The sequence below is a fragment of the Theropithecus gelada genome, chromosome 18 (genome assembly GCF_003255815.1).
Source record: "Theropithecus gelada isolate Dixy chromosome 18, Tgel_1.0, whole genome shotgun sequence".
Lineage (NCBI taxonomy): Eukaryota > Metazoa > Chordata > Mammalia > Primates > Cercopithecidae > Theropithecus > Theropithecus gelada.
In genome coordinates, this window is record NC_037686.1 from 31,452,182 (window position 1) to 31,479,874 (window position 27,693).

The following is a 27,693-nucleotide window of genomic DNA, read 5'->3' on the forward strand; positions in this document are numbered from 1 at the left end:
ACCAACAACTCAAACAAGGGTATCCAACCATATGCAAGGGATGCAAAACGCCACAGACAGTCAGAGATTATCTCCCTAAAGTCAGCTTAATTTAATGGTAAGTAGTGGGAATTGCATTAAACATGTACCTAAATGTTACAGATAAAGCACAACATTTGAGAATTGTCATGATGGTGGCAGGATGCTTCTAATTAGATGACATGACTCATCTTTATTTTGGATTCTTGTCCACTCCTCTCTTCTGTTGTATACTTTACGAAAAGGTTGAATAATCACACACTCTTCTACAATTCATACCAAGGTTTCTCTCTGAACGTGATTTAGCCAATCTTCTTATCTGCCACCTTTTTGAATGTCAATTATATTGATGGGATACAATTTACGGTGGGGACAGGAGCCAGACAGATGTAACTTCACCCTATCCTGTAATTAATGGCATTAACTCATAAGTTTTAACTCTTCCAATATCAAAAATATAGCAGTAAAGAAAAAATATAGCATATGTGTGCACTTATATGCCACTTCTTTAATAAACAAGGCAAAGAAAATAAATCTCAAAGACAGCAACCAATTAAAATAAATTGCACTCTGTTGGGCACTCATAGAAAAGTAAATGACAGAACCAAGGATGCTGAAAGACAGCCTTAGGTTGTCTCATTTATTTATTATAGAAATGAGTTCCATGGTCAGCTATCCAATACTTTTTTTAAAATTCATATATTTGTTGTCTTCAGAGGATTGTTCTTGGTCTGAGAGGAAGATTTCCAAGAATGTCCTGGTAGAGGATGCTGTTGACTTAGCAGTTCATGTCCAAATTTTCCTGGCATGCTTAGTATTTAGGTCAAACTGTACTATTGCAGGGATTGAGACTCCTTGTCCTAATGGTTTTAAGTTAATTCTAGAACTCTGCTTTCCAGGCTTACAATTTTCTGGTGATGAAACTTTCATAAAATTTATTTTACCACCAATTTTATATTTTAGAGACTCTATTTTCTAAAAGTTAACTCCAGCTTTCTTGGCTGGTCAGAACAATCCCTGAGCCCTGATTACCAAACTGTGTAATGATCTGTTAGCATCATAACTACTTTGTTTCAATTGATTTGCAGCTGTTACTAGGGCTCTGCCCATTCTTGTTTTTCTGTGCTTAGTTGCATTAGATTTAAGACTTGCTTGCAGGATAAAGTGCTAAAGTTGTGTTATCAAACAGTGTATTTTCTTTTCAGAATGTGGCCACCTTGTTGCATTTTGAGTTTAGTCATGGGGTATACTTAAAATGGAAAGTGAAGTTGGGGGCAGGAGGGTGCAGCAGGAGCTGCACCAGGAGTAGCAGCAGGAGCTACTCAAGAGAGACCCTGGTAGGTTTGGTTTCCTAATACTTTTTTCTACTCCCGAACATTCCTATACTATTTGTCAGTTCACTAGCATTTCTAGATGAGAATATTAATTTATAGACGGAGAAGAAATCAAACAATATCAATATTAGCTTCTAGTCAGATGATGTGTTTCTGGCATTGGGTAAATTTAATCTGGCAATCCAGATTTTCTATATTAGCTTATATTAATAGTAAAAAATTCCGGTGCACAGCTTGTTTCTCTCTTGTTGTATCTTATTGAAGGACTCCAAGAGTAATCAATAGAGTCTGTGTTCCTGCTAATTCTATTCTAGTTCTACAAAACCTTTCCAAGAGTGATCATGTGGCTAGTACCTCAGTAGATGACAAGTAGTATCTTAACTGACTGCTTCACCTTCAATAGCACGTTCTGACTCTCACTCTGTGATGAATAAAGCTACACTATTGACCAAGCCAACTCACCTCAGTCCATTCTGCATTTACTTTACTTCATTTATTTTGCCAGTATTTGTATTGGATAGAAATCTATTTGAATCAAGATAAAGAAACAGGTTCAAGCTAAGACAAACAAAAAAAAATTGGTGAAGATTATTATTCAGGGAATGTTCTTGTTGGATTAGAAATAAAAATCCCGTCCTCAGGAAGGGACTAGAATTCAAAAATGGAAAGTTATTAACATGTACTTGCCTCATCTTTTATCTCTAATCCTTTCCCTAAAGACACTTAACAGCTTTCTATCTGCAGATCAGGCTTCATGATCTCTTTAAATACCATTTAGTCCACGAATTTGTTAGTCCACCACTTACACAGAATGTGAACCTCATTGGATAACATTCTATTCTGAATCAGATATTGGTCTGATCCAGAATCACTGGTGTTATATGAACCTCCTCAAACTTTCTACTTTGTTTGGTTTTTTGATGTGCTTGAATATGTCACCCACAGAAAACTGTGCTTTAGGGTTGAACCCCATAAAACAAAATAGAATCTGGTTTTCATGAAGCTGAAGAGAGCCATGAACTTCTCTCTCTGCACATTTCACAGCCCAGTGATTTTAATATACCCACATGTATTATGGGGCAGATATTAACTTACACAGTTTCCCAAAGTGTGTTATATTGGGATCAATATTTCATTAGCAGTCTCCAGAGCTAATGATTAAGCCAAGCACCAGCTGGACCCAATTTTATGCAGTGAGTCATTGACATTTGCACCGTGGCCTGTGAGGTAATCTGCCCTTTTAAAGGAATAAAAAAGGTTAACCCAGACCCTTGTAAACCTTTCTCAATGACTTGACATCATTAAAATCTGTCCAGTCCATTTTGTGGCAGTCAATCAAACATAAGATTTCCTAGAGTAGTAGGCTCTCTATTTTTAATGGAGAAAATCAAGCCAATGAGCTCTTGAAAATTATTATTTACATATCTCATATGTGCCCCCCAGATAATACAAGGTGCTGTCGCTGATACAAAGAAAAAGAAGACCTGCCGTCTGCCCTCAAGATACTTATTAACTAGTTGGGAAATCACAATAAACCCTAAAATAACATAAGACTTTATTAGCAAATAACCAAAATGAAGAAATAGATTAAAACAACCATAAACAGTTGCTTCTCACCCTTCAAAAATTGTATCTGATGTGCCTTATATTGTGAGAGTAAAGAGAATACAAACATCGTACATAAAATTGGGGTTGCATTTCTGAGAATATATCAGATTATCATGGGCTGGAAAGAAGGGAGGAACACATTTGTTTTGATTTGGGGGAGAGAGAAAGGAGTAAACGTAAAATGCAGAAACTGGAGCTGCACAAAATAAGTTTTTATCCAGGTACTTCCACATACCAGAGACTGACCACTGCAACTTGCGGAGAGAGTTATTATATGAACTAGAACTGAAAAATTGTTAGTAGAACCTGTAGAAATGAGAACCAAAACAATAGATTGCATTGCAGGTTTTAGAGAAATCTTGTTTATAGTACTGTTAAGAGGAAGCTAGAGATGTCAATGTGACATTTCACAGGTGCATCCTGATGCCATAACAACACTTTTCCTCTGCCTGTGTACACGGTAGGTATATACACACCTATTCTCCAACATGTATGCTTCTCTTTCCAACAAGGCTTTCCCTCCCAATCTTCACTCCCGCCACTGAGATAACTACCAGATTGCTCTTGGCAGGTTCAAAACACTTCCATCTCCTGAATGATTCACCCACAGCCCTCCACACCTCCCGCTGGGTATCAGCTAATTTTTTATTCATCCAAGCCTGCAGAATGACAAGTACCCCAGTTAGCCTTCCTGGAGGCTTCCTCTTTCTTTGGCAGTAGGTGTGGTTAGTGTCAAAATTTCATCCTCTTAGCAGATTCAGTTTAGTGTTAAAAGCTTTGTCTATGACAGCAAACAAATGTTTAGGGGTATGGAGGGGCAGAAGTATCTTAAGAAGGAAAATGACTGGGCCACTTGTTTCATCCAATTGCAGACTACTAGAGAAGAAAAGCTCAACTAGTCCAACACCATCATTTTACTGAAGAAGGACATGGAAATCTGAGAGGCAAAGTGTCTAATCCAAGATTTGACAGAAAGTATTATGGAACAGAGATGGCATCGGTGCCTCATCGGGAAATTGTAAGGCCCTCTAAGACAAAGGCCATGATTTGTACATCTTTGAAGCACCAACATGCCTAGAATCGTATATTGCGCATAATAAATGCTAAGTAAATGATGAGAAAGTAATCAAGTATTGACTTGTAACTAAAAGGCTGAGAATGTTAAGTTGGTTCCTGATTTCTTTTTTTGTGAATTCAATTTTTCTTCTACTATTATACATAAGTGATTCAGGTTTTATCTACTTTTTATCTATAATTTTCTATTCCTCTCACAAATCAAGCCATTTTTCTCAGTTGAGTCAGGTACCTTCATTTTGCCTTTGGAAAGGAAGAAATGTATTATCTTCCTACTTCTGTCCATCTCCTTTATTTCTAAAAGGTTGTTCCAGACTCATTACTCCCCACCTCACACTTTCTTATATTCTTAACATTGACCCCTCCGTACAATGTATTTAGGACTGAGATAAACTGGTTGTTTAATCATTATTAGATGAAATGTTTCATGTTAAAGAAATTAAATTTATCAATTATAAATTGCATACTTTATATTCCTCAGTATTAGGTATTTGGAGAATATAACAAATCAAAGAAATAATCTTTGCATTTTGGAGATGAGAAACAATTTTAGGAAATTAAAATCACAACACAAAAAACCACAAGAGATGATAAAAACACAAAATATAATTGATTTCTATACAGATAATAACTGCAATCGTAGTGAATTCTGTGTGATAAAATGAGAAGTTCTTCTGAAGCAGGAGAGATATGAGATAAATTTATAGATCAGACATATAAGCAGAAAAGGGGGAGTAAAATGTTTCTACCTGAAAAAAAAAAATTAGGACAACGCTTCAGAGACAGGAATCCATCAATAAGGTATACTTAACTAGTAAATACCCAATTTTGACTAGAGCAAAGAGCACATGCAAAGAAGAAAGACTCAAAGATTGATGGGCACCAGGTGATCTTGCCCTCAGAGGGCTCATGTTCTCAATGGGGAGCCAGACATAAACATATAGAATCACTAAAGATTAATTTAATACCCAATGGAATCATGTCAAAACTTACAGTACTGGAGGGCGGAACAAGATGGCCGAATAGGAACAGCTCCAGTCTCCAACTGCCAGCGCGAGTGACACAGAAGACAGGTGATTTCTGCATTTTCAACTGAGGTACTGGGTTTATCTCACTAGGGAGTGCCTGACAATGGGCGCTGGTCAGCTGCTGCAGCCCAACCAGCAAGAGCTAAGCAGGGCGAGGCATCGCCTCACCTGGGAAGCACAAGGGGGAAGGGAATCCCTTTTCCTAGCTGGGGGAATTGAGACACACAACACCTGGAAAATCGGGTAACTCCCACCCTAATACTGCGCTCTACCAAGGATCTTAGCAAATGGGCACACCAGGAGACTATATCCCACACCTGGCCGGGAGGGTCCCACGCCCACGGAGCCTCCCTCATTGCTAGCACAGCAGTCTGTGATCTCCCCGCAAGGCAGCAGCCAGGCTGGGGGAGGGGCGCCCACCATTGCTTAGGCTTAAGTAGATAAACAAAGTGGCTGGGAAGCTCGAACTGGGTGGAGCTCACAGCAGCTCAAGGAGTCCTGCCTGTCTCTGTAGACTCCTCCTCTGGGGACAGGGCACAGGTAAACAACAACAACAACAACAACAAAAAGCAGCTGAAACCTCTGCAGACGCAAAAGACTCTGACAGCTTTGAAGAGAGCAGTGAATCTCCCACACGGAGGTTGAGATCTGAGAACAGACAGACTTCCTGCTCAAGTGGGTCCCTGACCCCTGAGTAGCCTAACTGGGAGACATTCCCCACTAGGGGCAGACCGACACCCCACACCTCACACGATGGAGTACACCCCTGAGAGGAAGCTTCCAAAGCAAGAATCAGACAGGTACACTTGCTGTTCAGCAATATTCTATCTTCTGCAGCCTCCACTGCTGATACCCAGGCAAACAGGGTCTGGAGTGGACCTCAAGCAATCTCCAACAGACCTACAGCTGAGGGTCCTTACTGTTGGAAAGAAAACTAACAAACAGGAAGGACACCCACACCAAAACCCCATCAGTACATCACCATCATCAAAGACCAGAGGCAGATAAAACCACGAAGATGGGGAAAAAGCAGGGCAGAAAAGCTGGAAATTCAAAAAATAAGAGCGCATCAGGCCCTGCAAAGGAACACAGCTCATCGCCAGCAACGGATCAAAGCTAGACAGAGAATGACTTTGACGAGATGAGAGAAGAAGGCTCCAGTCCATCAAACTCCTCAGAGCTAAAGGAGGAATTACATACCCAGCGCAAACAAACTAAAAAGCTTGAAAAAAGAGTGGAAGAATTGATAACTAGAATAATTCATGCAGAGAAGGCCATAAACCAATTGACAGAGATGAAAACCATGACACGAGAAATATGTGACAAATGTGCAAGCTTCAGGAACCGACTCGATCAACTGGAAGAAAGAGTATCAGCGATTGAGGATCAAATGAATGAAATGAAGTGAGAAGAGAAATCTAAAGAAAAAAGAAGAAAAAGAAATGAACAAAGACTACAAGAAGTATGGGATTATGTAAAAAGACCAAATCTACGTCTGATTGGGGTGCCTGAAAGTGAGGGGGAAAATGGAACCAAGTTGGAAAACACTCTTCAGGATATCATCCAGGAGAACTTCCCCAACCTAATAGGGCAGGCCAACATTCAAATTCAGGAAATACAGAGAATGCCACAAAGATACTCCTCGAGGAGAGCAACTCCAAGACAAATAATTGCCAGATTCACCAAAGTTGAAATGAAGGAAAAAATCTTAAGCGCAGCCAGAGAGAAATGTCGGGTTACCCACAAAGGGAAGCCCATCAGACTAACAGCAGATCTCTCGGCAGAAACTCTACAAGCCAGAAGAGAGTGGGGGCCAATATTCAACATTCTTAAAGAAAAGAATTTTCAACCTAGAATTTCATATCCAGCCAAACTAAGTTTCATAAGTGAAGGAGAAATAAAATCCTTTACAGATAAGCAAATGCTTAGAGATTTTGTCACCACCAGGCCTGCCTTACAAGAGACCCTGAAGGAAGCACTAAACATGGAAAGGAACAACCGGTACCAGCCATTGCAAAAACATGCCAAAATGTAAAGACCATTGAGGCTAGGAAGAAACTGCATCAACTAACGAGCAAAATTACCAGTTAATATCATAATGGCAGGATCAAGTTCACACATAACAATATTAACCTTAAATGTAAATGGACTAAATGCTCCAATTAAAAGACACAGACTGGCAAACTGGATAAAGAGTCAAGACCCATCAGTTTGCTGTATTCAGGAGATCCATCTCACATGCAGAGACATACATAGACTCAAAATAAAGGGATGGAGGAAGATCTACCAAGCAAATGGAGAATAAAAAAAAGCAGGGGATGCAATACTAGTCTCAGAAAAAACAGACTTTAAACCATCAAAGATCAAAAGAGACAAAGAAGGCCATTACATAATGGTAAAGGGATCAATTCAACAGGAAGAGCTAACTATCTTAAATATATATGCACCCAATACAGGAGCACCCAGATTCATAAAGCAAGTCCTTAGAGACTTACAAAGAGACTTAGACTCCCATACAATAATACTGGGAGACTTCAACGCCCCACTGTCAACATTAGACAGATCAACGAGACAGAAAGTTAACAGGGATATCCAGGAATTGAACTCATCTCTGCAGCAAGCAGACCTAATAGACATCTACAGAACTCTCCACCCCAAATCAACAAATATACATTCTTCTAAGCACCACATCGCACTTATTCCAAAATTGACCACATAATTGGAAGTAAAGCACTCGGCAAATGTAAAAGAACAGAAATTATAACACACTGTCTCTCAGACCACAGTGCAATCAAACTAGAACTGAGGACTAAGAAACTCAATCAAAACCGCTCAACTACATGGAAACTGAATAACCTGCTCCTGAATGACTACTGGGTACATAACGAAATGAAGGCAGAAATAAAGATGTTCTTTGAAACCAATGAGAACAAAGATACAACATACCAGAATATCTGGGACACATTTAAAGCAGTGTGTAGAGGGAAATTTATAGCACTAAATGCCCACAAGAGAAAGCAGGAAAGATCTAAAATTGACACTCTAACATCACAATTAAAAGAACTAGAGAAGCAAGAGCAAACACATTCAAAAGCTAGCAGATGGCAAGAAATAACTAAGATCAGAGCAGAACTGAAGGAGATAGAGACACAAAATACCCTCCAAAAAATCAATGAATCCAAGAGTTGGTTTTTTGAAAAGATCAACAAAATTGATAGACCACTAGCAAGACTAATAAAGAAGAAAAGAGAGAAGAATCAAATAGACGCAATAAAAAATGATAAAGGGGATATCACCACCGACCCCACAGAAATACAAACTACCATCAGAGAATACTATAAACTCCTCTATGCAAATCAACTAGAAAATCTAGAAGAAATGGATAATTTCCTGGACACTTACACTCTCCCAAGACTAAACCAGGAAGAAGCTGAATCCCTGAATAGACCAATAGCAGGCTCTGAAATTGAAGCAATAATTAATAGCCTACCAACCAAAAAATGTCCGGGACCAGATGGATTCACAGCTGAATTCTACCAGAGGTACAAGGAGGAGCTGGTACCATTCCTTCTGAAACTATTCCAAGCAATAGAAAAAGAGATAATCCTCCCTAACTCATTTTATGAGGCCAACATCATCCTGATACCAAAGCCTGGCAGAGACACAATAAAAAAAGAGAATTTTAGACCAATATCCCTGATGAACATCGATGCAAAAATCCTCAATAAAATACTGGCAAACCAGATCCAGCAGCACATCAAAAAGCTTATCCACCATGATCAAGTGGGCTTCATCCCTGGGATGCAAGGCTGGTTCAACATATGCAAATCAATAAACGTAATCCAGCATATAAACAGAACGAAAGACAAAAACCACATGATTATCTCAATAGATGCAGAAAAGGCCTTTGACAAAATTCAACAGCCCTTCATGCTAAAAACGCTCAATAAATTTGGTATTGATGGAACGTATCTCAAAATCATCAGAGCTATTTATGACAAACACACAGCCAATATCATACTGAATGGGCAAAAACTGGAAAAATTCCCTTTGAAAACTGGCACAAGACAGGGATGCCCTCTGTCACCACTCCTATTCAACATAGTGTTGGAAGTTCTGGCTAGGGTAATCAGGCAAGAGAAAGAAATCAAGGGTATTCAGTTAGGAAAAGAAGAAGTCAAATTGTCCCTGTTTGCAGATGACATGATTGTATATTTAGAAAACCCTATTGTCTCAGCACAAAATCTCCTTAAGCTGATAAGAAACTTCAGCAAAATCTCAGGATACAAAATTAATGTGCAAAAATCACGGGCATTCTTATACACCAGTAACAGACAAACAGGGAGCCAAATCATGAATGAACTTCCATTCACAATTGCTTCAAAGAGAATAAAATACCTAGGAATCCAACTTACAAGGGATGTAAAGGACCTCTTCAAGGAGAACTACAAACCACTGCTCAGTGAAATAAAAGAGGACATAAACAAATGGAAGAACATACCATGCTCATGGATAGGAAGAATCAATATCGTGAAAATGGCCATACTGCCCAAGGTAATTCATAGATTCAATGCCATCCTCATCAAGCTACCAATGAGTTCTTCACAGAATTATAAAAAACTGCTTTAAAGTTCATATGGAACCAAAAAAGAGCCCCCATCTCCAAGACAATCCTAAGTCAAAAGAACAAAGCTGGAGGCATCACACTACCTGACTTCAAACTATACTGCAAGGCTACAGTAATCAAAACAGCATGGTACTTGTACCAAAACAGAGATATAGACCAATGGAACAGAACAGAGTCCTCAGAAATAATACCACACATCTACAGCCATCTGATCTTTGACAAATCTGACAAAAACAAGAAATAGGGAAAGGATTCCCTACTTAATAAATGGTACTGGGAAAACTGGCTAGCCATAAGTAGAAAGCTGAAACTGGATCCTTTCCTTACTCCTTATACGAAAATTAATTCAAGATGGATTAGAGACTTAAATGTTAGACCTAATACCATAAAAACCCTAGAAGAAAACCTAGGTAATACCATTCAGGACATAGGCATGGGCAAGGACTTCATGTCTAAAACACCAAAAGCAATGGCAACAAAAGCCAAAATTGACAAGTGGGATCTAATTAAACTAAAGAGCTTCTGCACAGCAAAAGAAACTACCATCAGAGTGAACAGGCAACCTACAGAATGGGAGAAAATTTTTGCAATCTACTCATCTGACAAAGGGCTAATATCCAGAACCTACAAAGAACTCAAACAAATTTACAAGAAAAAAACAAACAACCCCATCAAAAAGTGGGCAAAGGATATGAACAGACAGTTCTCAAAAGAAGACACTCATACAGCCAACAGATATATGAAAAAATGCTCATCATCACTGGCCATCAGAGAAATGCAAATCAAAACCACAATGAGATACCATCTCACACCAGTTAGAATGGCGATCATTAAAAAGTCAGGAAACAACAGGTGCTGGAGAGGATGTGGAGAAACAGGAACACTTTTACACTGTTGGTGGGATTGTAAACTAGTTCAACCATTATGGAAAACAGTATGGCGATTCCTCAAGGATCTAGAACTAGAAGTACCATATGACCCAGCCATCCCATTACTGGGTATATACCCAAAGGATTATAAATCATGCTGCTATAAAGACACATGCACACGTATGTTTATTATGGCACTATTCACAATAGCAAAGACTTGGAATCAACCCAAATGTCCATCAGTTACAGACTGGTTTAAGACAATATGGCACATATGTACCATGGAATACTATGCAGCCATAAAAAAGGATGAGTTTGTGTCCTTTGTAGGGACATGGATGTAGCTGGAAACCATCATTCTCAGCAAACTATCGCAAGAACAGAAAACCAAACACCGTATGTTCTCACTCATAGGTGGGAACTGAACAATGAGATCACTTAGACTTGGGAAGGGGAACATCATACACGGGGGCCTATCATGGGGAGAGGGTAGGGAGGAGGGATTGCATTGAGAGTTATACCTGATGTAAATGACGAGTTGATGGGTGCTGACAAGTTGATGGGTGCAGCACGCCAACATGGCACAAGTATACATACGTAACAAACCTGCACATTATCCACATGTACCCTAGAACTTAAAGTATATATATATAAAAAAAAAAACTTACAGTACTGAATGAACCTTAAAAGTTAGATTTTTCTCTATTATAAAGATACATGCACACTTATGTTCATTGTGGCACTATTCACAATAGCAAAGACATGAAATCCACCTAAATGCCTATTAATGATAGACTGGATAAAGAAAATGTGGTACATATACATACAGAATACTATGTAGCCATAAAAAGGAATGAGATCATGTCCTTTGCAGGGACATGAATGGTGCTGGAGGCCATTATCCTTAGCAAACTAACGCAGGAACAGAAAACCAAGTAACACATATTTTCACTTATTTATAAGTAAGAGCTAAATGATGAGAACACATGGACACATGGGGAACAACACACTGAGGACTGTTGAAGTGTAGGGGTGGAAGGAGGGAGAGAATCAGGAAGAACAGCTAGTGGATGCTGGGCTTAATACCTGGGTGATGGGATGATCTGTGCAGCAAATTACCATAGCACATGTTTGCCTATGTGACAAATCTGCTCATCCTGCACATGTACCCCAGAGCTTAAAATAAAAGCTGGAAATTTTTTAAAAAGTCAGATTTTCACAGGTTACCATGATGAAGAAAGATTTTAAGTGAGTTAAATCTGAAATGGCATTAAATGGACATTGAGAATCTGGATTAGCAGTGAGAGGGGAAGCCATTACAGGGAAAAATAAGAGCGTCTACTTCTTTTATTTTTACTTGTTTGTTAGTTTGTTTCTCCTAGCCCCCACCATTAATTGGTAAGAAGTAAACAGCTTTTACTCATCAAAAATTAGATCAGATATATTTTCTATCCTGAGAGAGGAGAGCACACTCATGACAAATTTCAGTTATGCAGTTAGTGTTTATGAAATTTTCACTCCAAAAGATATACTCTATTAATCTTCATCTCTTTTTTTGCAATTAATAACTATTGATTTTCAAAAATGTCACTTTAAGCAAACACCAAATATTTCAGAAACATAGATGGTGGCCTCTTGATTATAAAATTTTACGCTGTTGGTTTCTTTGTATTCAAGAACCAATAAAAGAAACCAGCAGTTTGTAATCTTAAGTACCCCTAGTCTGAAACAATCACTACAAGACAAAAGAAAAGTAATATTGTCCGACGTAATTAGAAGTATTATATACAGGTCAAACAAACAATAGTCTAACTGCATTCTGACATGAAAATGGGAGAACTTCTGTGTTTAAATATAAGCAAATACATTTAAAAAGAGGAGTGGTCAAAGTAGATTGCATCCAGAGAAAAGCAACTACAAGAGCACGGTTGTCAAATAAGGAAATTGAAGGAGTTTGGTACTGAGAAAAGGGTAATATGTGCATTCACATATTTGAAAGAAGGCCAGTCTGAGAAGGGCATGGAGTTTCAGTTGGTTTCTTCAGAGAACCTAACTAGGATTAGTATGGGAATGCTACCTCTACCATTTTTTTTTCTGTTTATTTATTTGAACTCAATGTATTGGAGAGCTCACTAGCTATGAGAAAATTAAACAACAGATGATACCTGATTTCTTATGCTCCCCCAATCACTGGAAGTAGTTTTTTTTTTTTTTTAAATTTGTATTTATCTACTTGCTTGTATTTTTTGGTAGAAAGACTACTGTAATAAACTCATAATTGGCCAGGCACAGTGGCTCATACTTGTAATCCCAACACTTTGGGAGGCCAAGGTAGGCAGATCACAAGGTCAGGAGTTCAAGACCAGCCTGGCCAATAAGGTGAAACCCCATCTCTACTAAAATACAAAAATTAGCCAGGCATAGTGGCAGGTGCCAGTCCCAGCTACGTGGGAAGCTGAGACAGGAGAATAGCTGGAACCTGGGAGGCAGAGGTTTCAGTGAGCCGAAATCGTGCCACTGCAACTCCAGCCTGGGTGACAGAGTGAGACTCTGTCTGAAAAACAAAACAAAACAAAAGAAAAAAAAGAAACTCATATATACCTATCACTCAAGTTCAAGTCATGGCCAAATGGATCTCTTCTATCTCCCCTACACACTTCCCTACAAGATTACTTTGAAGCAAATCTCAGGCATCTTGCCATTGAAACTATAAATATTAGTATGCATCTCAAAAAATAGAAAATCTTTTCAGAACCTATAAATTTAATTATATTATTAAACCTAAATAAATTAGTAATGAATTTTTAATATCAATAAATATTCAGTCATTATTCACTGGATTTTTTTTTCTTTGTAGGGCTTACCACAGTATGGATTTGCTTGCTGTTTGCATTTCGGTGGTGTTGTTCAACATGTGCTTCTATTCTCTGAATTTTCTGTAAACTGAAGTTAGATAAAGACACTTGATCATATTCACACTCAATGTTTTTGGGAAAGAATACTTTAGAGACAGTGTTATGCATCATTTCTAACAGAAGGTATGTAATACTGACTGTCATTTTTTGTAATATAAGTCATTTATAATGATTTTTCTTAATTTATCAGGTTTTACAATTGAAAAATTTTGTCTTTCCTTTTTTTTTGGAATATATTTTTCTAGTTCTATGATGCTTTATCTTTAGTTTTAGTGTTTTTTTTGTTTTTTTTTTATTTTTGTTTTTAGAATGACTTCTGGCAGATTCCTCAAAGCATTCATATTAAAATATAAATAAAATTTTGCACATTCATTAGTTTGTCCATATCTTTCACACTTAAAAAATCGGTTTCACTGGTTATAAAATCCCTTGTTCGCATTTACTCTCATAAATATGCTACTCTACAGTTGTGTCTTAAAATATTGCTTCTGGAGATTTGATGAAATACAAATTATGTTCCCTTTAATGGACTCCATTTTGTGGGTGTCTAGCTTCTTAAGTGATTTGTTTTTTCATTCCTTTAAGGATCAATACTTTTACTAGAATGTGTCCTGTACCAATTTTCTCTAGTACACACCATGCTTTTTTGACTTGTATCTTTATGTTTTGTTTGTTTGTTTCAGGAATTTGTAATTGAATTATCAATGTTAGTTCTCTTCTATCCCATGTATTTGATTTTTTTTATAAAGTATTTTTATGTGTATGGTAAACTATAGCCTATTTTCTATATTTCTCTCTCTTTCAAGTTATCTCTTCATTTCTTTTGAATTTTTGACTTTCCATATTTTATTTATCCAAAGGCATTGTTCATTGTGTTCATTCACTTTTGTTTACTTTCTAGTTTGATTTTTTTTTATTTCTGAGATGTTTTATTTTTTAAAAATCTTGAGTTTTGACTAATCTTCAAATATTTATTTTTTAAAATCAGCGTATTTCTGGGTTTATAATTTTGAGTCATGTTTTCCTTTCATAGATTCTATCATTTTTCTTAATTTATTTAACCTCTTTTTACTTTATGTTATTTATTTTATTTTATTTTAATTTTTTTTTTTTTGGTGACAGGCTCTCACTGTCACCCAGGCTGGAGTGCAGTGGCATGATCTCAGCTCACTGCAAACTGACTCACAGATTCAAGTGATTCTCATGCCTCAGCTTCCTGCATAACCAGGATTACAGGTGCACGCCACCACACCCGGCTAATTTTTGTATTTTTTGGCAGAGACAGGGTTTCACTGTGTTGTCCAAGCTGGTCTTAAACTCCTGGCTTCAACTGATCTGTCCACCTCAGCATCCAAAAGTGTGGGGATTACAGGCATGAGCCACTGCACCCAACCTAACCTAATTTTAAAATATTTAAAAATCTGTTTCAATTGCACTTCTTCTGGCACACATTCATTGTCTCTATGGACATTATTCTACATCTTACTTCCTTTTGTTCTTAAAGAGTATTGAAAGATATTTGACTGCTAACTTTTCTGTTGTTTTTAAATTAAAATTATTTTTCTTCTAGAATTGGGACATGAGCTAGGATGGCTTTTCTAGCTTCATGACTCTCACAATCTGCCTTCTGTTTTTTGGAAGTAACAAAATGAAAAATATATAACCATGGGCATTCTGAGATCTGTCTCCTCTACTCCTTTCTCCTGCTTTTATCCACACATTCTTCCCTTTGCCCCTAGTATCACTGCCCTGCTCATTTGGATTCTATTCTCAAGAGCTTTGTTCTTGATGTGAACTTCATTAATTATATGTTCTATGTTCATAGCACTCACACAACTCCAAACCCTTAAGACTTTTTCTTGATCCTCTGGTATTCGCCTGTGAACTGTGTCTGTAGTTGTTCCATGCAGATGTGTCTCTTCTTAGATTGTTCACACCATTCTTAGTGAATATTTTCTGGCTCTTTAGGGATTTGCATCTTTTCAGGACAGTTAGATGCCCCTTTTGCCTTCTCTCCACTTACTCTTGTCTGGAACCTGCTACAGTGCTGTTCTCTAGAATAATTTGGGAGTTGACAGGATTATTTTATCACATAATATTTTTGTAGATGTCCATTATTCTTGTTGCTACATTTTCTTAAACAGAGGATTCAGAGGCATTACAAATTACTCCACTTCTTGACTCTATGTCTCAGAATCTTCTATTGTGGGTATTCTATTAGCTAAGGGATGGCTATTTTTTCAGTGATGTGCTAAAATATAAATCCCATTTATTTGAGAGATGTAAAAGGAAATACCTAAAGAAATCTTATAAAGTCCTACAATTTTAGACATATATTATTTATGTCAGAAAAAAGTACATAGATACTTAACTCAACCTATAGCAGTCCTCAAAGAAGAAAACCAAAGAAACAACATAGGACAGTGCCAAAAATAATAATAATTCAAGAACACCCTCCCAAGATAAAATGTTGTTGCCTGAATAAGTATGGTAATTACTACATTAGGTATACTTTTTCAAATAAAGAAAATTATATGTTAGATAACATAACAAATACGGGCCACAACCAGAAAATATAGCTTATGAAAATGATTCAGAAAAAAGAAAATTAGTTACATTTGATAATATCTTAGATTTTTGGTAATTTAAGAATATGAAAAGTATTGACTTGTTTTTATATCTAAATAGATTTATTTTTTATTCATAATAAGTTAATGTGTTTTTATACAAGAATTTAAAAGTTTTAAGTTGTATAATTACAAGTTTTTATGTCATTTTCTGTATGTAGTGATGACACATAAAAAACTGAGAATAAGATAGTGTTTGCTTGACCAAAATCATATGGTAAGACTTGGTAGAGATACTGATTGAATGCTTTTAAAGTGATGATGAGATGTGCACAATAAGCTAAGAATATTTTCTTGAAAAAGCAGATGAACTCACTTTTCTTCGTAAAGTTGTTGACATGCTGACTTCTAGTTTTACATCCTACATGCAAATAGCTTAGAAATCAACACTCCTGTTCTCAAAACAACAAAAACAGAAAAGATTGAACAAACTAAAATTCAATGACTTTTGAATTCATCAGAAAACTGGGGTCACTGGCAAATCAAAAATATAGAGAGAAATTTAATACAAAGTCACTGGTGAGATCACCTGAGTCATAAACTGGTGACATCACTAAAATGGTAGTTTTGACAATTTGCTGGAGGCTAAGTGTGGACTAATACTAGTGTCGCAGTGAGAAACTCCTGGGAGCTGCAAGGGTTTTTTTGCTTGTGGGGGAGGCGGGTAGGAGGGGACATTACTATAGGTTTTACTGCCAGGGGTCCCATCACTTTCTCACTGTAAAATCAGAAAATACGCTCTCATTTGTACATTTACACGGAAAGGCAGCAGACATAATAAAATAGCCAACATAAGACTGAAAATAAAAAATAATGTTGGAGGATTCACACTATCCAACTTGAAAGCCTATTGTAAAGTTAATAACCAAAGCACTGTGATGTTGGTGAAAGAACGGACAAATAACAATGAAACAAAAGAAAGAGCTCAGAAATAGAACTAAACAAATATAGTCGACATTTGTTTATATGTTACAATAATAAAGGAGCAAAGAAGATTCAATAGAAACAGGGTAGTCTTTTCAAAAAATTGTACTGAACCATTGTGGGTCCATATTTTTAAATAAGGAACATAGATCCACATTTTGCAAAAATTAACTCAAATGTCAAATAAAATGAATATAAAATTAAAAACTATAAAAATTGTAGAAGAAAACTTAGAAATATAGGGGATTTTGGGTTTGGCACTGAAGTTCAGACAAACACAAAAAGCATGACCAATGAAAGAAAAAACAAAAGACAAGACAATGTCTATTAAATTTAAAATACGTGATCTGTTAGAGACACTATTGAAAGAATAAAAAGACAAGTTAAAGATGGGAGAAAACATGGCAAAATGCATATCTAAGAAAGAAATGTTACTCATAATAATATGGTTTGGCTCTCTGTCCCCACCCAAATCTCACTTTGAATTATAGTTCCCATAATCCCCACATGTCATGGGAGGGACACAGTGGGAAGTAATTTAATCATGGGGGTGGTTATCCTCATGCTGTTCTCATGATAGTGAGTTCTCACTAGATCTAATGGTTTTTAGGGGCTTTTCTCCCTTTTGCTTGGCACTTCTTCCTGCTTCCTACCATTATGCGAAGAAAGACTTGTTTGCTGCCCCTTCTGCCATGATTGTAAGTTTTCTGAGGCCTCCCCAGCCATGCTGATCTGTGAGTCAATTCAACCTTTTTCCTTTATAAATTACCCAGTCTCTGGTGGTCCTTTATAGCAGCGTGAGAATAGACTAAACATTTACATTAAGCAATAGAAAAACAAACAACATAATTAAAAATGTGAAAGAAAATCTAAAAAGATACTTTCCAAAGAAGATATACAGACAGCAAGAGACACATGAAAGGATCTTCAACATTTATTTGCTATTAGGGAATTACAAATGGATACAATAATCGGATACTATCAAAAACCTGTGAGAATGGCTAAAATCTAAAAGACCTACAATACCAATTGCTAGCAAAGAAGCAGATTAATAGAAACTCTCATTCATTAGTGGTGGGAGTGCAAAATGGTACAGCCAATTTGGAAGACAGTTCGGCAGTTTCCTACAAAGCTAAACATAGTCTTACCATGCCATACAACAATCACACTCATTGGTATTTACCCAAGTAATTCAAAAACATGTCCACATAAAAACATGCACACAAACACACAGAGCAACTTCATTAAAAATCAAGAAAAAATAGAAACAACCAGTGATTTACTTGGTGAATAGATACACATGTAACCTGTGGTACACTGTGCAACAGAATAGTATTCAGTAACAGGAAAATAAAAGAGGTAGCAAGCCATGAAAATAAATGGATAGATCTTAAGTGCATATTTCCAAGTGAAAGAAGCCAGTCTGAAAAAGATACATACTATACGATTAAAATTACAGGACCTTCTGCAAAAGGCAAATCTCTAGAGACTATAAAAATAGATGTTGCAGGGGTTTCGAGGAAGGAGGAGAAAGTTGAAGCACAAATGATTTTCCAGGGTGCTGAACCTATTCTGTATGGTGCTATAATGTGGATATATGGCACTATACATTTGTCGAATCCCACTGAACTTTACAACAGAAGAGTGGACCGTAATGCATGCATATTAAAAATATTTATGAGCTTGGATGAATAACAGAATAGAATGAAGAATATGACAAAATAATATAACTGTATTACAAATTTATGAAAAAGCTTACTCAAAAGCATATGGTAGGCAGGATGTGCTGACTTAAGTTACTTTTGAAATGAGGGGAATGTGTAAAACTAAAGGCAATGAAGCAGCACATAAACACTATAATAGTCAGGAAAGTTGTTTTTCACAAGGACGGAGCTAAAAATTCTGATCCTGCTACACTGCTATATATAGCAGTTGCTCAGTATAGAATGAACACAAATAAATGCATCAAGGGTAGTAGGAGTCAGGTGTCTCAGTCTTGGAATGAAAGTATATAGATAAGTATTTGGAGAAAGCTAGAATGATAGAAATAGTAAAGTATTAAAGCTTGGTTGGACATGAAATTCTGGGATGAAAATTCTTCTCTTTAAGAATGTTGAATGTTGGCCCCCACTCTCTTCTGGTTTGTAGAGTTTCTGCAGAGAGATCCACTGTTAGTCTGATGGGCTTCCCTTTGTGGGTAACTCGACCTTTCTCTCTGACTGCCCTTAACATTTTTTCCTTCATTTCTACTTTGGTGAATCTGAGGATTATGTGTCTTGGGGTTGCTCTTCTTGAGGAGTATCTTTGTGGTGTCCTCTGTATTTCCTGAATTTGAATGTTGGCCTGTCTTGCTAGGTTGAGGAAGTTCTCCTGGATAATATCCTGAAGAGTGTTTTCCAATTTGGTTCCATTCTCCCCGTCACTTTCAGGTACACCAATCAAATGTAGATTTGGTCTTTTCACACAGTCCCATGTATCTTGGAGGCTTTGTTCATTCCTTCTAATTCTTTTTTCTCTAATCTTGTCTTCTTACTTTATTTCATGAAGTTGATCTTCAATCTCTGATATCCTTTATTCTGCTTGATTGATTTGGCTATCGATACATGTGTATGCTTCACAAATTTCTTGTGCTGTGTTTTTCAGCTCCATCAGGTCACACAATAATAGTGGGAGAGTTTAAGACCTTACTGTCAATATTAGACAGATCAATGAGACAGAAAATTAACAGTTCAGGTCCTGAAATTCAATTCAGGACTTGAACTCAACTCTGGACCAAGCGGACCTACGAGACATCTAAAGAACTCTCCACTCCAAATCAACAGAATACACATTCTTCTCAGCACATCACACTTATTCTAAAATTGACCACATAATTGGAAGTAAAACACTTCTCAGCAAAGGCAAAAGAAAGGAAACCATAACGAAATGTCTCTTAGGCCGCAGTGCAATCAAGTTAGAGCTCAGGATTAAGAAACTCACTCAAAACTGCACAATCACTCAAAACCACACAACTACATGAAAACTGAACAAACTGCTCCTGAATGACTACTGGGTAAATAAGGAAATTAAGACAGAAATAAAGATGTTCTTTGAAACCAATGAGAACAAAGACACAACATACCAGAATCTCTGGGACACATTTAAAGAAGTGTTTAGAGGGAAATTTATAGCACTAAATGCCCTTAGGAAAAAGAAGGAAAGATCTAAAATTGACACTCTAACATCACGATTAAAAGAACTAGAGTAGCAAGGGCAAAAAAATTCGAAAGCTAGCAGAAGACAAGATATAACTAAGATCAGAGCAGAACTGAAAGAGATAGAGACACAAAAAAACTCTTCAAAAAGCAATGAATCCAGGAGCTGGTATTTTGAAAAGATCAACAAACTACATAGACCGCTAGCCAGACTAATAAAAAAGAAGAGAGAGAAGAATGAAATAGAAACAATAAAAAATATAAAGGGGATATCACCACTGATCTCACAGAAATACAAATACATTATAAACACCTCTACGCAAATAAACTAGAAAATCTAGAAGAAATGGATAAATTCCTGGACACATACATCCTCCCAAGTCTAAACCAGGAAGAAGTTGAATCCCTGAATAGACCAATAACAGCTTCTGAAATTGAAACAGTAATTAATAGCCTACCTACCAAAAAGAGTCCAGAACCAGACGAATTCACAGCCAAATTCTACCAGAGGTACAAAGAGGAGTTAGTGCCATTCCTTCTGAAACAATACTGTAAATAATAGAAAAAGAGGGAATCCTCCATAACTCATTTTATAAGGCTAGTATCATCCTGATATCAAAACCTGGCAGAGACACAACAAAAAAAGAAAATTTCAGACCAATATCCCTATTGAACATCAATGTGAAAATCCTCAATAAGATACTGCCAAACTGAATCCAGCATCACATCCAAAACCTTATCCACATGATCAAGTTGCCTTCATACCTGGGATGCAAGGCTGGTTCAATGCATGCAAATCAATAAACATAATCTATCACATAAACGGAACCAATGACAAAAATCACATGATTATCTCCATAGATGCAGAAAAGGCCTTTGAAAAAATTCAACACCCTTCATGCTAAAAACTCTTAATAAACTAGGTATTGATGGAATGTATCTCAAAATAATAAGAGCTGTTTATGACAAACCTGCAGCCAATATCATACTGAATGGGCAAAAACTGGAAGCATTCCCTTTGAAGACCTGCACAAGACAAGGATGCCATCTCTCACCACTCCTATTCAATGTGGTATTAGAAGTTCTGGCAAGGCCAATCAGGCAAGACAAAGAAATAAAGAATATTAAAATAGGAAGAGAGGAAGTCAAATTGTCTCTGTTTGCAGATGACAGGATTGTATATTTAGAAAACCCCATCGTCTCAACCCCAAACCTACTTAAGCTAATAAGCAACTTCAGCAAAGTCTCAGGATACAAAATCAATGTGCAAAAATCACAGGCATTCCTATAGACCAATAACAGACAAACAGAGAGCCAAATCATGAATGAACTCCCATTCACAATTGTTACAATGAGAATAAAATACCTAGGAATACAGCTAACAAGGGATGTGAAGGACCTCTTCAAGGAGAACTACAAACCACTGCTCAAGGAAATGAGAGGACAGAATAAATGTAAAAACATTCCATGGCCATGGATAGGAAGAATCAATATTGTGAAAATGGCCATACTACCCAAAGTAATTTAAAGATTCAATGCTATCTCCATCAAGCTACCATTGACTTACTTCACAAAATTAGAAAAACTGAACTTCATATGGAACCAAAAAAAAGCCCACATAGCCAAGACAATCCTAAGCAAAAAGAACAAAGCTGGAGGCATCACGTTACTTTTACACTGTTGGTGGGAGTGTAAATTAGTTCAAACATGGTGGAAGACAGTGTGGCAATTCCTCAAGGATCTAGAATCAGAAATACCATTTGACTCAGCAATCCCATTATTGGGTATATACCCAGAGGATTATAAATCATTTTACTACAAAGACACATGCACACATATGTTTATTGCTGCACTATTCACAATAGCAAAGACTTGGAATCAACCCAAATGCCCATCAGTGATATACTGGATAAAGAAAATGTGGCACATAGGCCAGGCGCGGTGGCTCAAGCCTGTAATCCCAGCACTTTGGGAGGCCGAGGCGGGTGGATCACGAGGTCAGGAGATCGAGACTATCCTGGCTAACATGGTGAAACCCCGTCTCTACTAAAAATACAAAAAACTAGCCGGGCGTGGTGGCGGGCGCCTGTAGTCTCAGCTACTTGGGAGGCTGAGGCGGGAGAATGGCGTGAACCCGGGAGGCGGAGCTTGCAGTGAGCCGAGATCACGCCACTGCACTCCAGCCTGGGAGACACAGCGAGACTCCGTCTCAAAAAAAAAAAAAAAAAAAAAAAAAAAAAATGTGGCACATATACACCATGGAATGCTATGCAACCAAAAAAAGGATGAGTTCATGTCCTTTGCAAGGACATGGATGAAGCTGGAAACCATCATTCTCAGCAAACTATCGCAAGAACAGAAAACCAAACACCACATGTTCTCACTCATAAGTGGGAATTGAACAATGAGAACACATGGACACAGGAGGGGAACATCACACACTGGGGCCTGTCATGGGGGGTGAGGGGCTAAGGGAGGGATAACATTAGGAGAAATACCTAAAGTAGATGACAGGTCGATGGGTGCAGCAAACCACCATGGCACGTGCATACCTATGTAACAAACCTGCATGTTCTGCTCATGTGCCCCAGAACTTAAAGTATAATTTAAAAAAGGATTTGAGTTGGAGATATCAGTTTGAACTTACATTTACTTTAATATTGATACAGATAATTACATATGCAAGTATTTTTAGATGTATGCATTCACATGGGCTAGTATACACATACATGTTTTCTTGCTCTGAGGTGACATACAAACAACAACATTTCAATAGAAATGAACACTCTAGTGTCCAAATCTTGGATTCTAATGTAATTCTACAATTAAACAAAAACTGAAAAACAAAACTAGTAAACAAACACACACAAAAAAACAAGGACCGGGCGCAGTGGCTCACGTCTGTAATCCTAGAACTTTGGGAGGCCAAGGTAGGTGCATCCTTTGAGGTCAGGAGTTCGAGACCAGCATGGTCAACATAGTGAAACCCTGTCTCTACTAAAAATACAAAAAAAAAAAAAAAAAAATGAGCCTGGTGTGGTGGCGTGCACCTGTAATCCCAGCTACTCGGGAGGGTGAGGCACAAGAATAGCTTGAACCCAGGAAGCAGAGGTTGCAGTGGGCCGAGATCATGTCACTGCTCTCCAGCCTGAGTGACAGAGTGAGACCCTGTCTCCAAAAACAACAACAACAACAAAGCAGATAACTGATATAAAGATGGAGGCAGTAAATATGCAAGATGAACCTGGAGCATCTTAGAATGCCAGAAGGAAAAGAAGAGTTACAAAAAGAAAGAAAAGACAAGAGAAATAAAGAAGAAAGAAAGAAAGATAAAAAGAAAGAAAAAGAAAGAAAGAAAGAAAGAAAGAGAGAGAGAGAAAGAAAGAAAGAGAGAAAGAAAGAAAGAGAGAAAGAAAGAAAGAGAGAAAGAAAGAAAAGAAGAAAGAGAGAAAGAAAGAAAGGAAGAGAGACAGAGAAAAAGGTCCAAAGAAAGACCCACAATGAAGGCTGTACATCAAAGAAAGAAAGAGAAAGAAAAGCCCAAAGAAAGAAGACCCACAATACTGGGTGTATATCAAAGGAATATAGGAGTCAACTGAAAGAGCTCTCATAACTATTTTTGAAACAACTTGAGAAACAAAATAAATATTGTTGGGAAATATCCTAAAGTATAAAGTAAATACCTATGAATTTATAATTATATAAATAATAAACAAACAAATTGAGAGGAAGAGAAATTTCCCATGTAGAAGAATGACAAATAATCCATGCAGATCCTCTCTCATCGAAGAGCTGCAGCATAAAATCCCACTTCTGAAGTGTGGGCTATGCATAGCGATTTCCTGCCAAAGAGAACACTATGCAAAAGGAGACAATAAAGAAGAACTTTCCCATTGAGAAACCTGATGAACACCACTCAACCAGGTGGACAAAGTCAACATCAACATTGATAAGTCACGTTGCTAGTACATAATCATGGTCTGATGTGATGAGAATATCACTTTACCTCCGTAACAGTTCTCCTCCAAAAACTGTAACTCCAGTCTAATCATGAGAAAAATCACCAGACAAATCCAAATCATCAACATTCTACAAAAGAGTCGACCAGTACTTGTCATACTGCCAAGATCATGAAAAACAGGAAAAGTCTGAGATATTGTCACAACTATCAGGACTCTATGGAGGCATGATGACTAACTCCAATATTATAGACTGAATAGAAAAAAAGACATTATATTAAAACTAAGGAAATATGCATACCATATTGATTTTAGTTAATAATAATAATACATCAATATTAATCTATTCATTGTAACAAATGCATCATAATAAAGGAACATTGATGTTAGTAATAAAGTGAGTGAGAGGCATATGGAATCCCAGTATCATCTCTACCATTTTTCTGTAAATATCAACTTGTGTAAAAAAAAAGATTTATTAAGAAAAAAAGGTTGACATGTTTTGTCTTAGTATTCATATTTTATATGAATCCCCAGTTATAGTCTTCAGGAATAGTGACACATTAAGCCTTCAAAGGCTTGTTAGTTGTAATATGAAAGTACACGCAATAAACACATATACATACAGTCATAGGAGGTAGGGTTTATAATGACCAAAAAAAAGCAAAATAAAGGTAGAAGAGCATCCAAGACATATAATCTTTTTCATGTACTTCTGTATCCAAAAAGCCCACATAATGCATCTCCTGTAACTCCTGTCATTTTGCCAAACAAAATCATGCTATAAGTAAGTTTTCTTACTTCCATTTGAGTATATTTTAATGCAGCCTAACATAGACAAACCATTTATGTTCCAGCTCACAGAATCGTTTTTTCCTTCACTTCTCTAGAATATCTAATATTAGAAACTCATTTACTCTACGGGACTTCTTAAATACTGGGATAAGAAAAGTAAAACATGTCTTGCCCCAGGCCAGTAAATAAGTGACAATCTACAAATTTAATATAAAAATGATTAATTTTCACAAATAGTAGTGCAGCCCAGTAGAACCCTATAAATTTACTCTATTAAATAGGTGAAAAACCAAAACTTAATGAAAGCTTTTATATAGAGAACCTTTGTTTAGTATAGAGTAAGAAAGTGATGCTGTTCTAAAGTTGGAGGGAATTCTTGGAACAAGTTTTAAGATTTTAACAAAGCAAAGACATACTTATCTATTTAGAGGAGCCATTTTTAATGACCCATTAATATTATTTGTGCCGCTAAAGAGGTAATCCTAATGGTCCTCCCTAATAAAAAAGCTAATATTTTTTTAAATTTTAACATTGTCAATTTCACTTTAATAGTCAAAGAAGTGCTAACTTTATTCCAGCAAGTATGAATGGACTAATCATTCCAAATAAGTGAAATAATGAGGTTTCATGCATTTACAAAGTACTTCACAAAGTAGTGTTTTGGTTCATCCAGTCTGTTGATGTCTAACTTAAATAAATATTTATTCATATACTTATTGATTAATTTCTTAAGAAAAACAAAAACAAAAACCCTTCTATTTAAAATGACATTTGTTAGACCCATCCTTAGATCATTCCACAAAGGAGAAATGACATTATTAACTAGAGAAAAAAAAAATCACAATATGAAAGATGTATTTCTAGACAGAAGTGATAAAGATTTTATTGTTGATTTTATTTACTTGCTTATTTACTTACTGTATTCTATTTCATTCACTTTGAAGGCTAAGAATTATGAAAGCACAGTGGCAGCCCTTTTAATTTACTGAGTACACTTTGTCTATTAGAAAAATACTGTCTTGTTTATAGTGTGCATATAATCAGATTCACTTTTCTCTACACAGAAAAACAGACTTCTCAATATCCAGAATATATCTTGCCTTGTACTTACCAACTGAAGTAGGAGGATGTGATATAATAAGAAATATATATTTGATCTTTGTTTCTGATTCCTGGCACAGAGCACCTAAATCTGTTGAAATTTCCAGAGTTACAGATTTATTTTATCTCTCTCTCTCTCTCTTCTCTCTCGCTCTCTCTCTCTCGCTCTCTCTTTCTCTCTCTCTCCATCTCTCAAAATAAACCAACCTTGACAGGCCCCTAGATAGCTTCAGGATGGCAGCTGGTTGCCAGAAAGACCAAAGCTTAATTAGAAACCTGAAACTTTCAGCCACACACGCAACCTCTGGGGAGGGCAGAAAGGTAGGAGATTGATTAATAAATGATCATGGCCACGTGGTGGCTCACGCCTGTAATCCCAGCACTTTGGGAGGCTGAGGTAGGTGGATTACTTGAGGTCAAGAGTTCGAGACCAGCCCGACCAACATGGTGAAACCCCGTCTCTACTAAAAACACAAAATTAGCCTGGTGTGGTGGTGCATGCCTGTAATCCCAGCTACTTGGGAGTCTGAGGCAGGAGAACCTTGAACCTGGATGGGGGAGGTTGCAGTGAGCTGAGATAGTGCCATTGCATTCTAGCCTGGTCAACAAGAGTGAAACTCCATCTCAAAATAACAACAACAACAATAATAATAATAATGATCATCATCATTGATCATGCCTACATGACGAAACCTCCATAAAAACCCTTAAATGATAGGTTCTAAGAGCTTCTTGGTTGTGAACACATCGAGGTCTGGGAGAGTGGTACATTTTCTAATGTAACCCCAGCCCTCATACCTTGCCCTGTGCATCTCCTCTGGCTGTTGCTGAGTTTTAACCTTTATAATAAAGCAGTACATATAAGTAAAATGGCTTCCTGAGTTCTGGGAGCTGTTCTAGTAAATTATTGAGACCGAAGTGGGAGTATGGAAGCCCCTCATTTATAGCTGGTCACTCAGAAATACGAGTTGTCTAGGACACACAATTGACATCTGAAATGGGGACAGTCTTATGGGATTGAGCCCTTTAACTTGTAGGATCTGACATTAACTCTTGTGGGATCTGACACTAGACAGACAGTGTCAGAACTGAATGAAACGTATACCCTCAGAACTGAATTAAATTTACACCCTGTTGGTGTAAGAGAGTTGAAGAAGTGGTGTTGGAAAATGACAACATGCATTTGGTGCCAGAGAAGAAAAAAAACAAAACAAAACAACACAACAAAAAACCTCTTATTGTGTCTCCTAAGACTCAGAATAACTGGTCAGTTAATCAAAAAAAAATTACTTGATAGCTACCATGGCAAAAAATTGTGCTAGATTTTGTGGGGATATGAATTAGTTTAGGTAACAACCTTTAAGAAACAACCCGACAATTCAAATAATTGAAAATATATTTAACAAGGATGCTAATCTATATGAATTGCCAAATTAATGACAAAGATGATAAATATTACAAAAATTTGAGGCATGTACAGGTCAAAATCAAGAAGAAATACCAATTAGAAAAAACATTTTCAGGTTATAGCTTCAGGGCCACGTCTTTGGTTCTGCTCTCAGTGGAGAACATAGTCCGGAGTGAACTTCACTGTTGCTCTGGCCAGTGACACAGTCTTGG

General features: G+C 37.0%; 1 long non-coding RNA gene across 1 annotated transcript in view; it reads right to left on the bottom strand.

The window, feature by feature from the left end:
• Positions 1-27,693, bottom strand: part of LOC112611689 — a 568,873-nt gene that overhangs the window by 219,721 nt on the left and 321,459 nt on the right. The window lies entirely within an intron of this gene.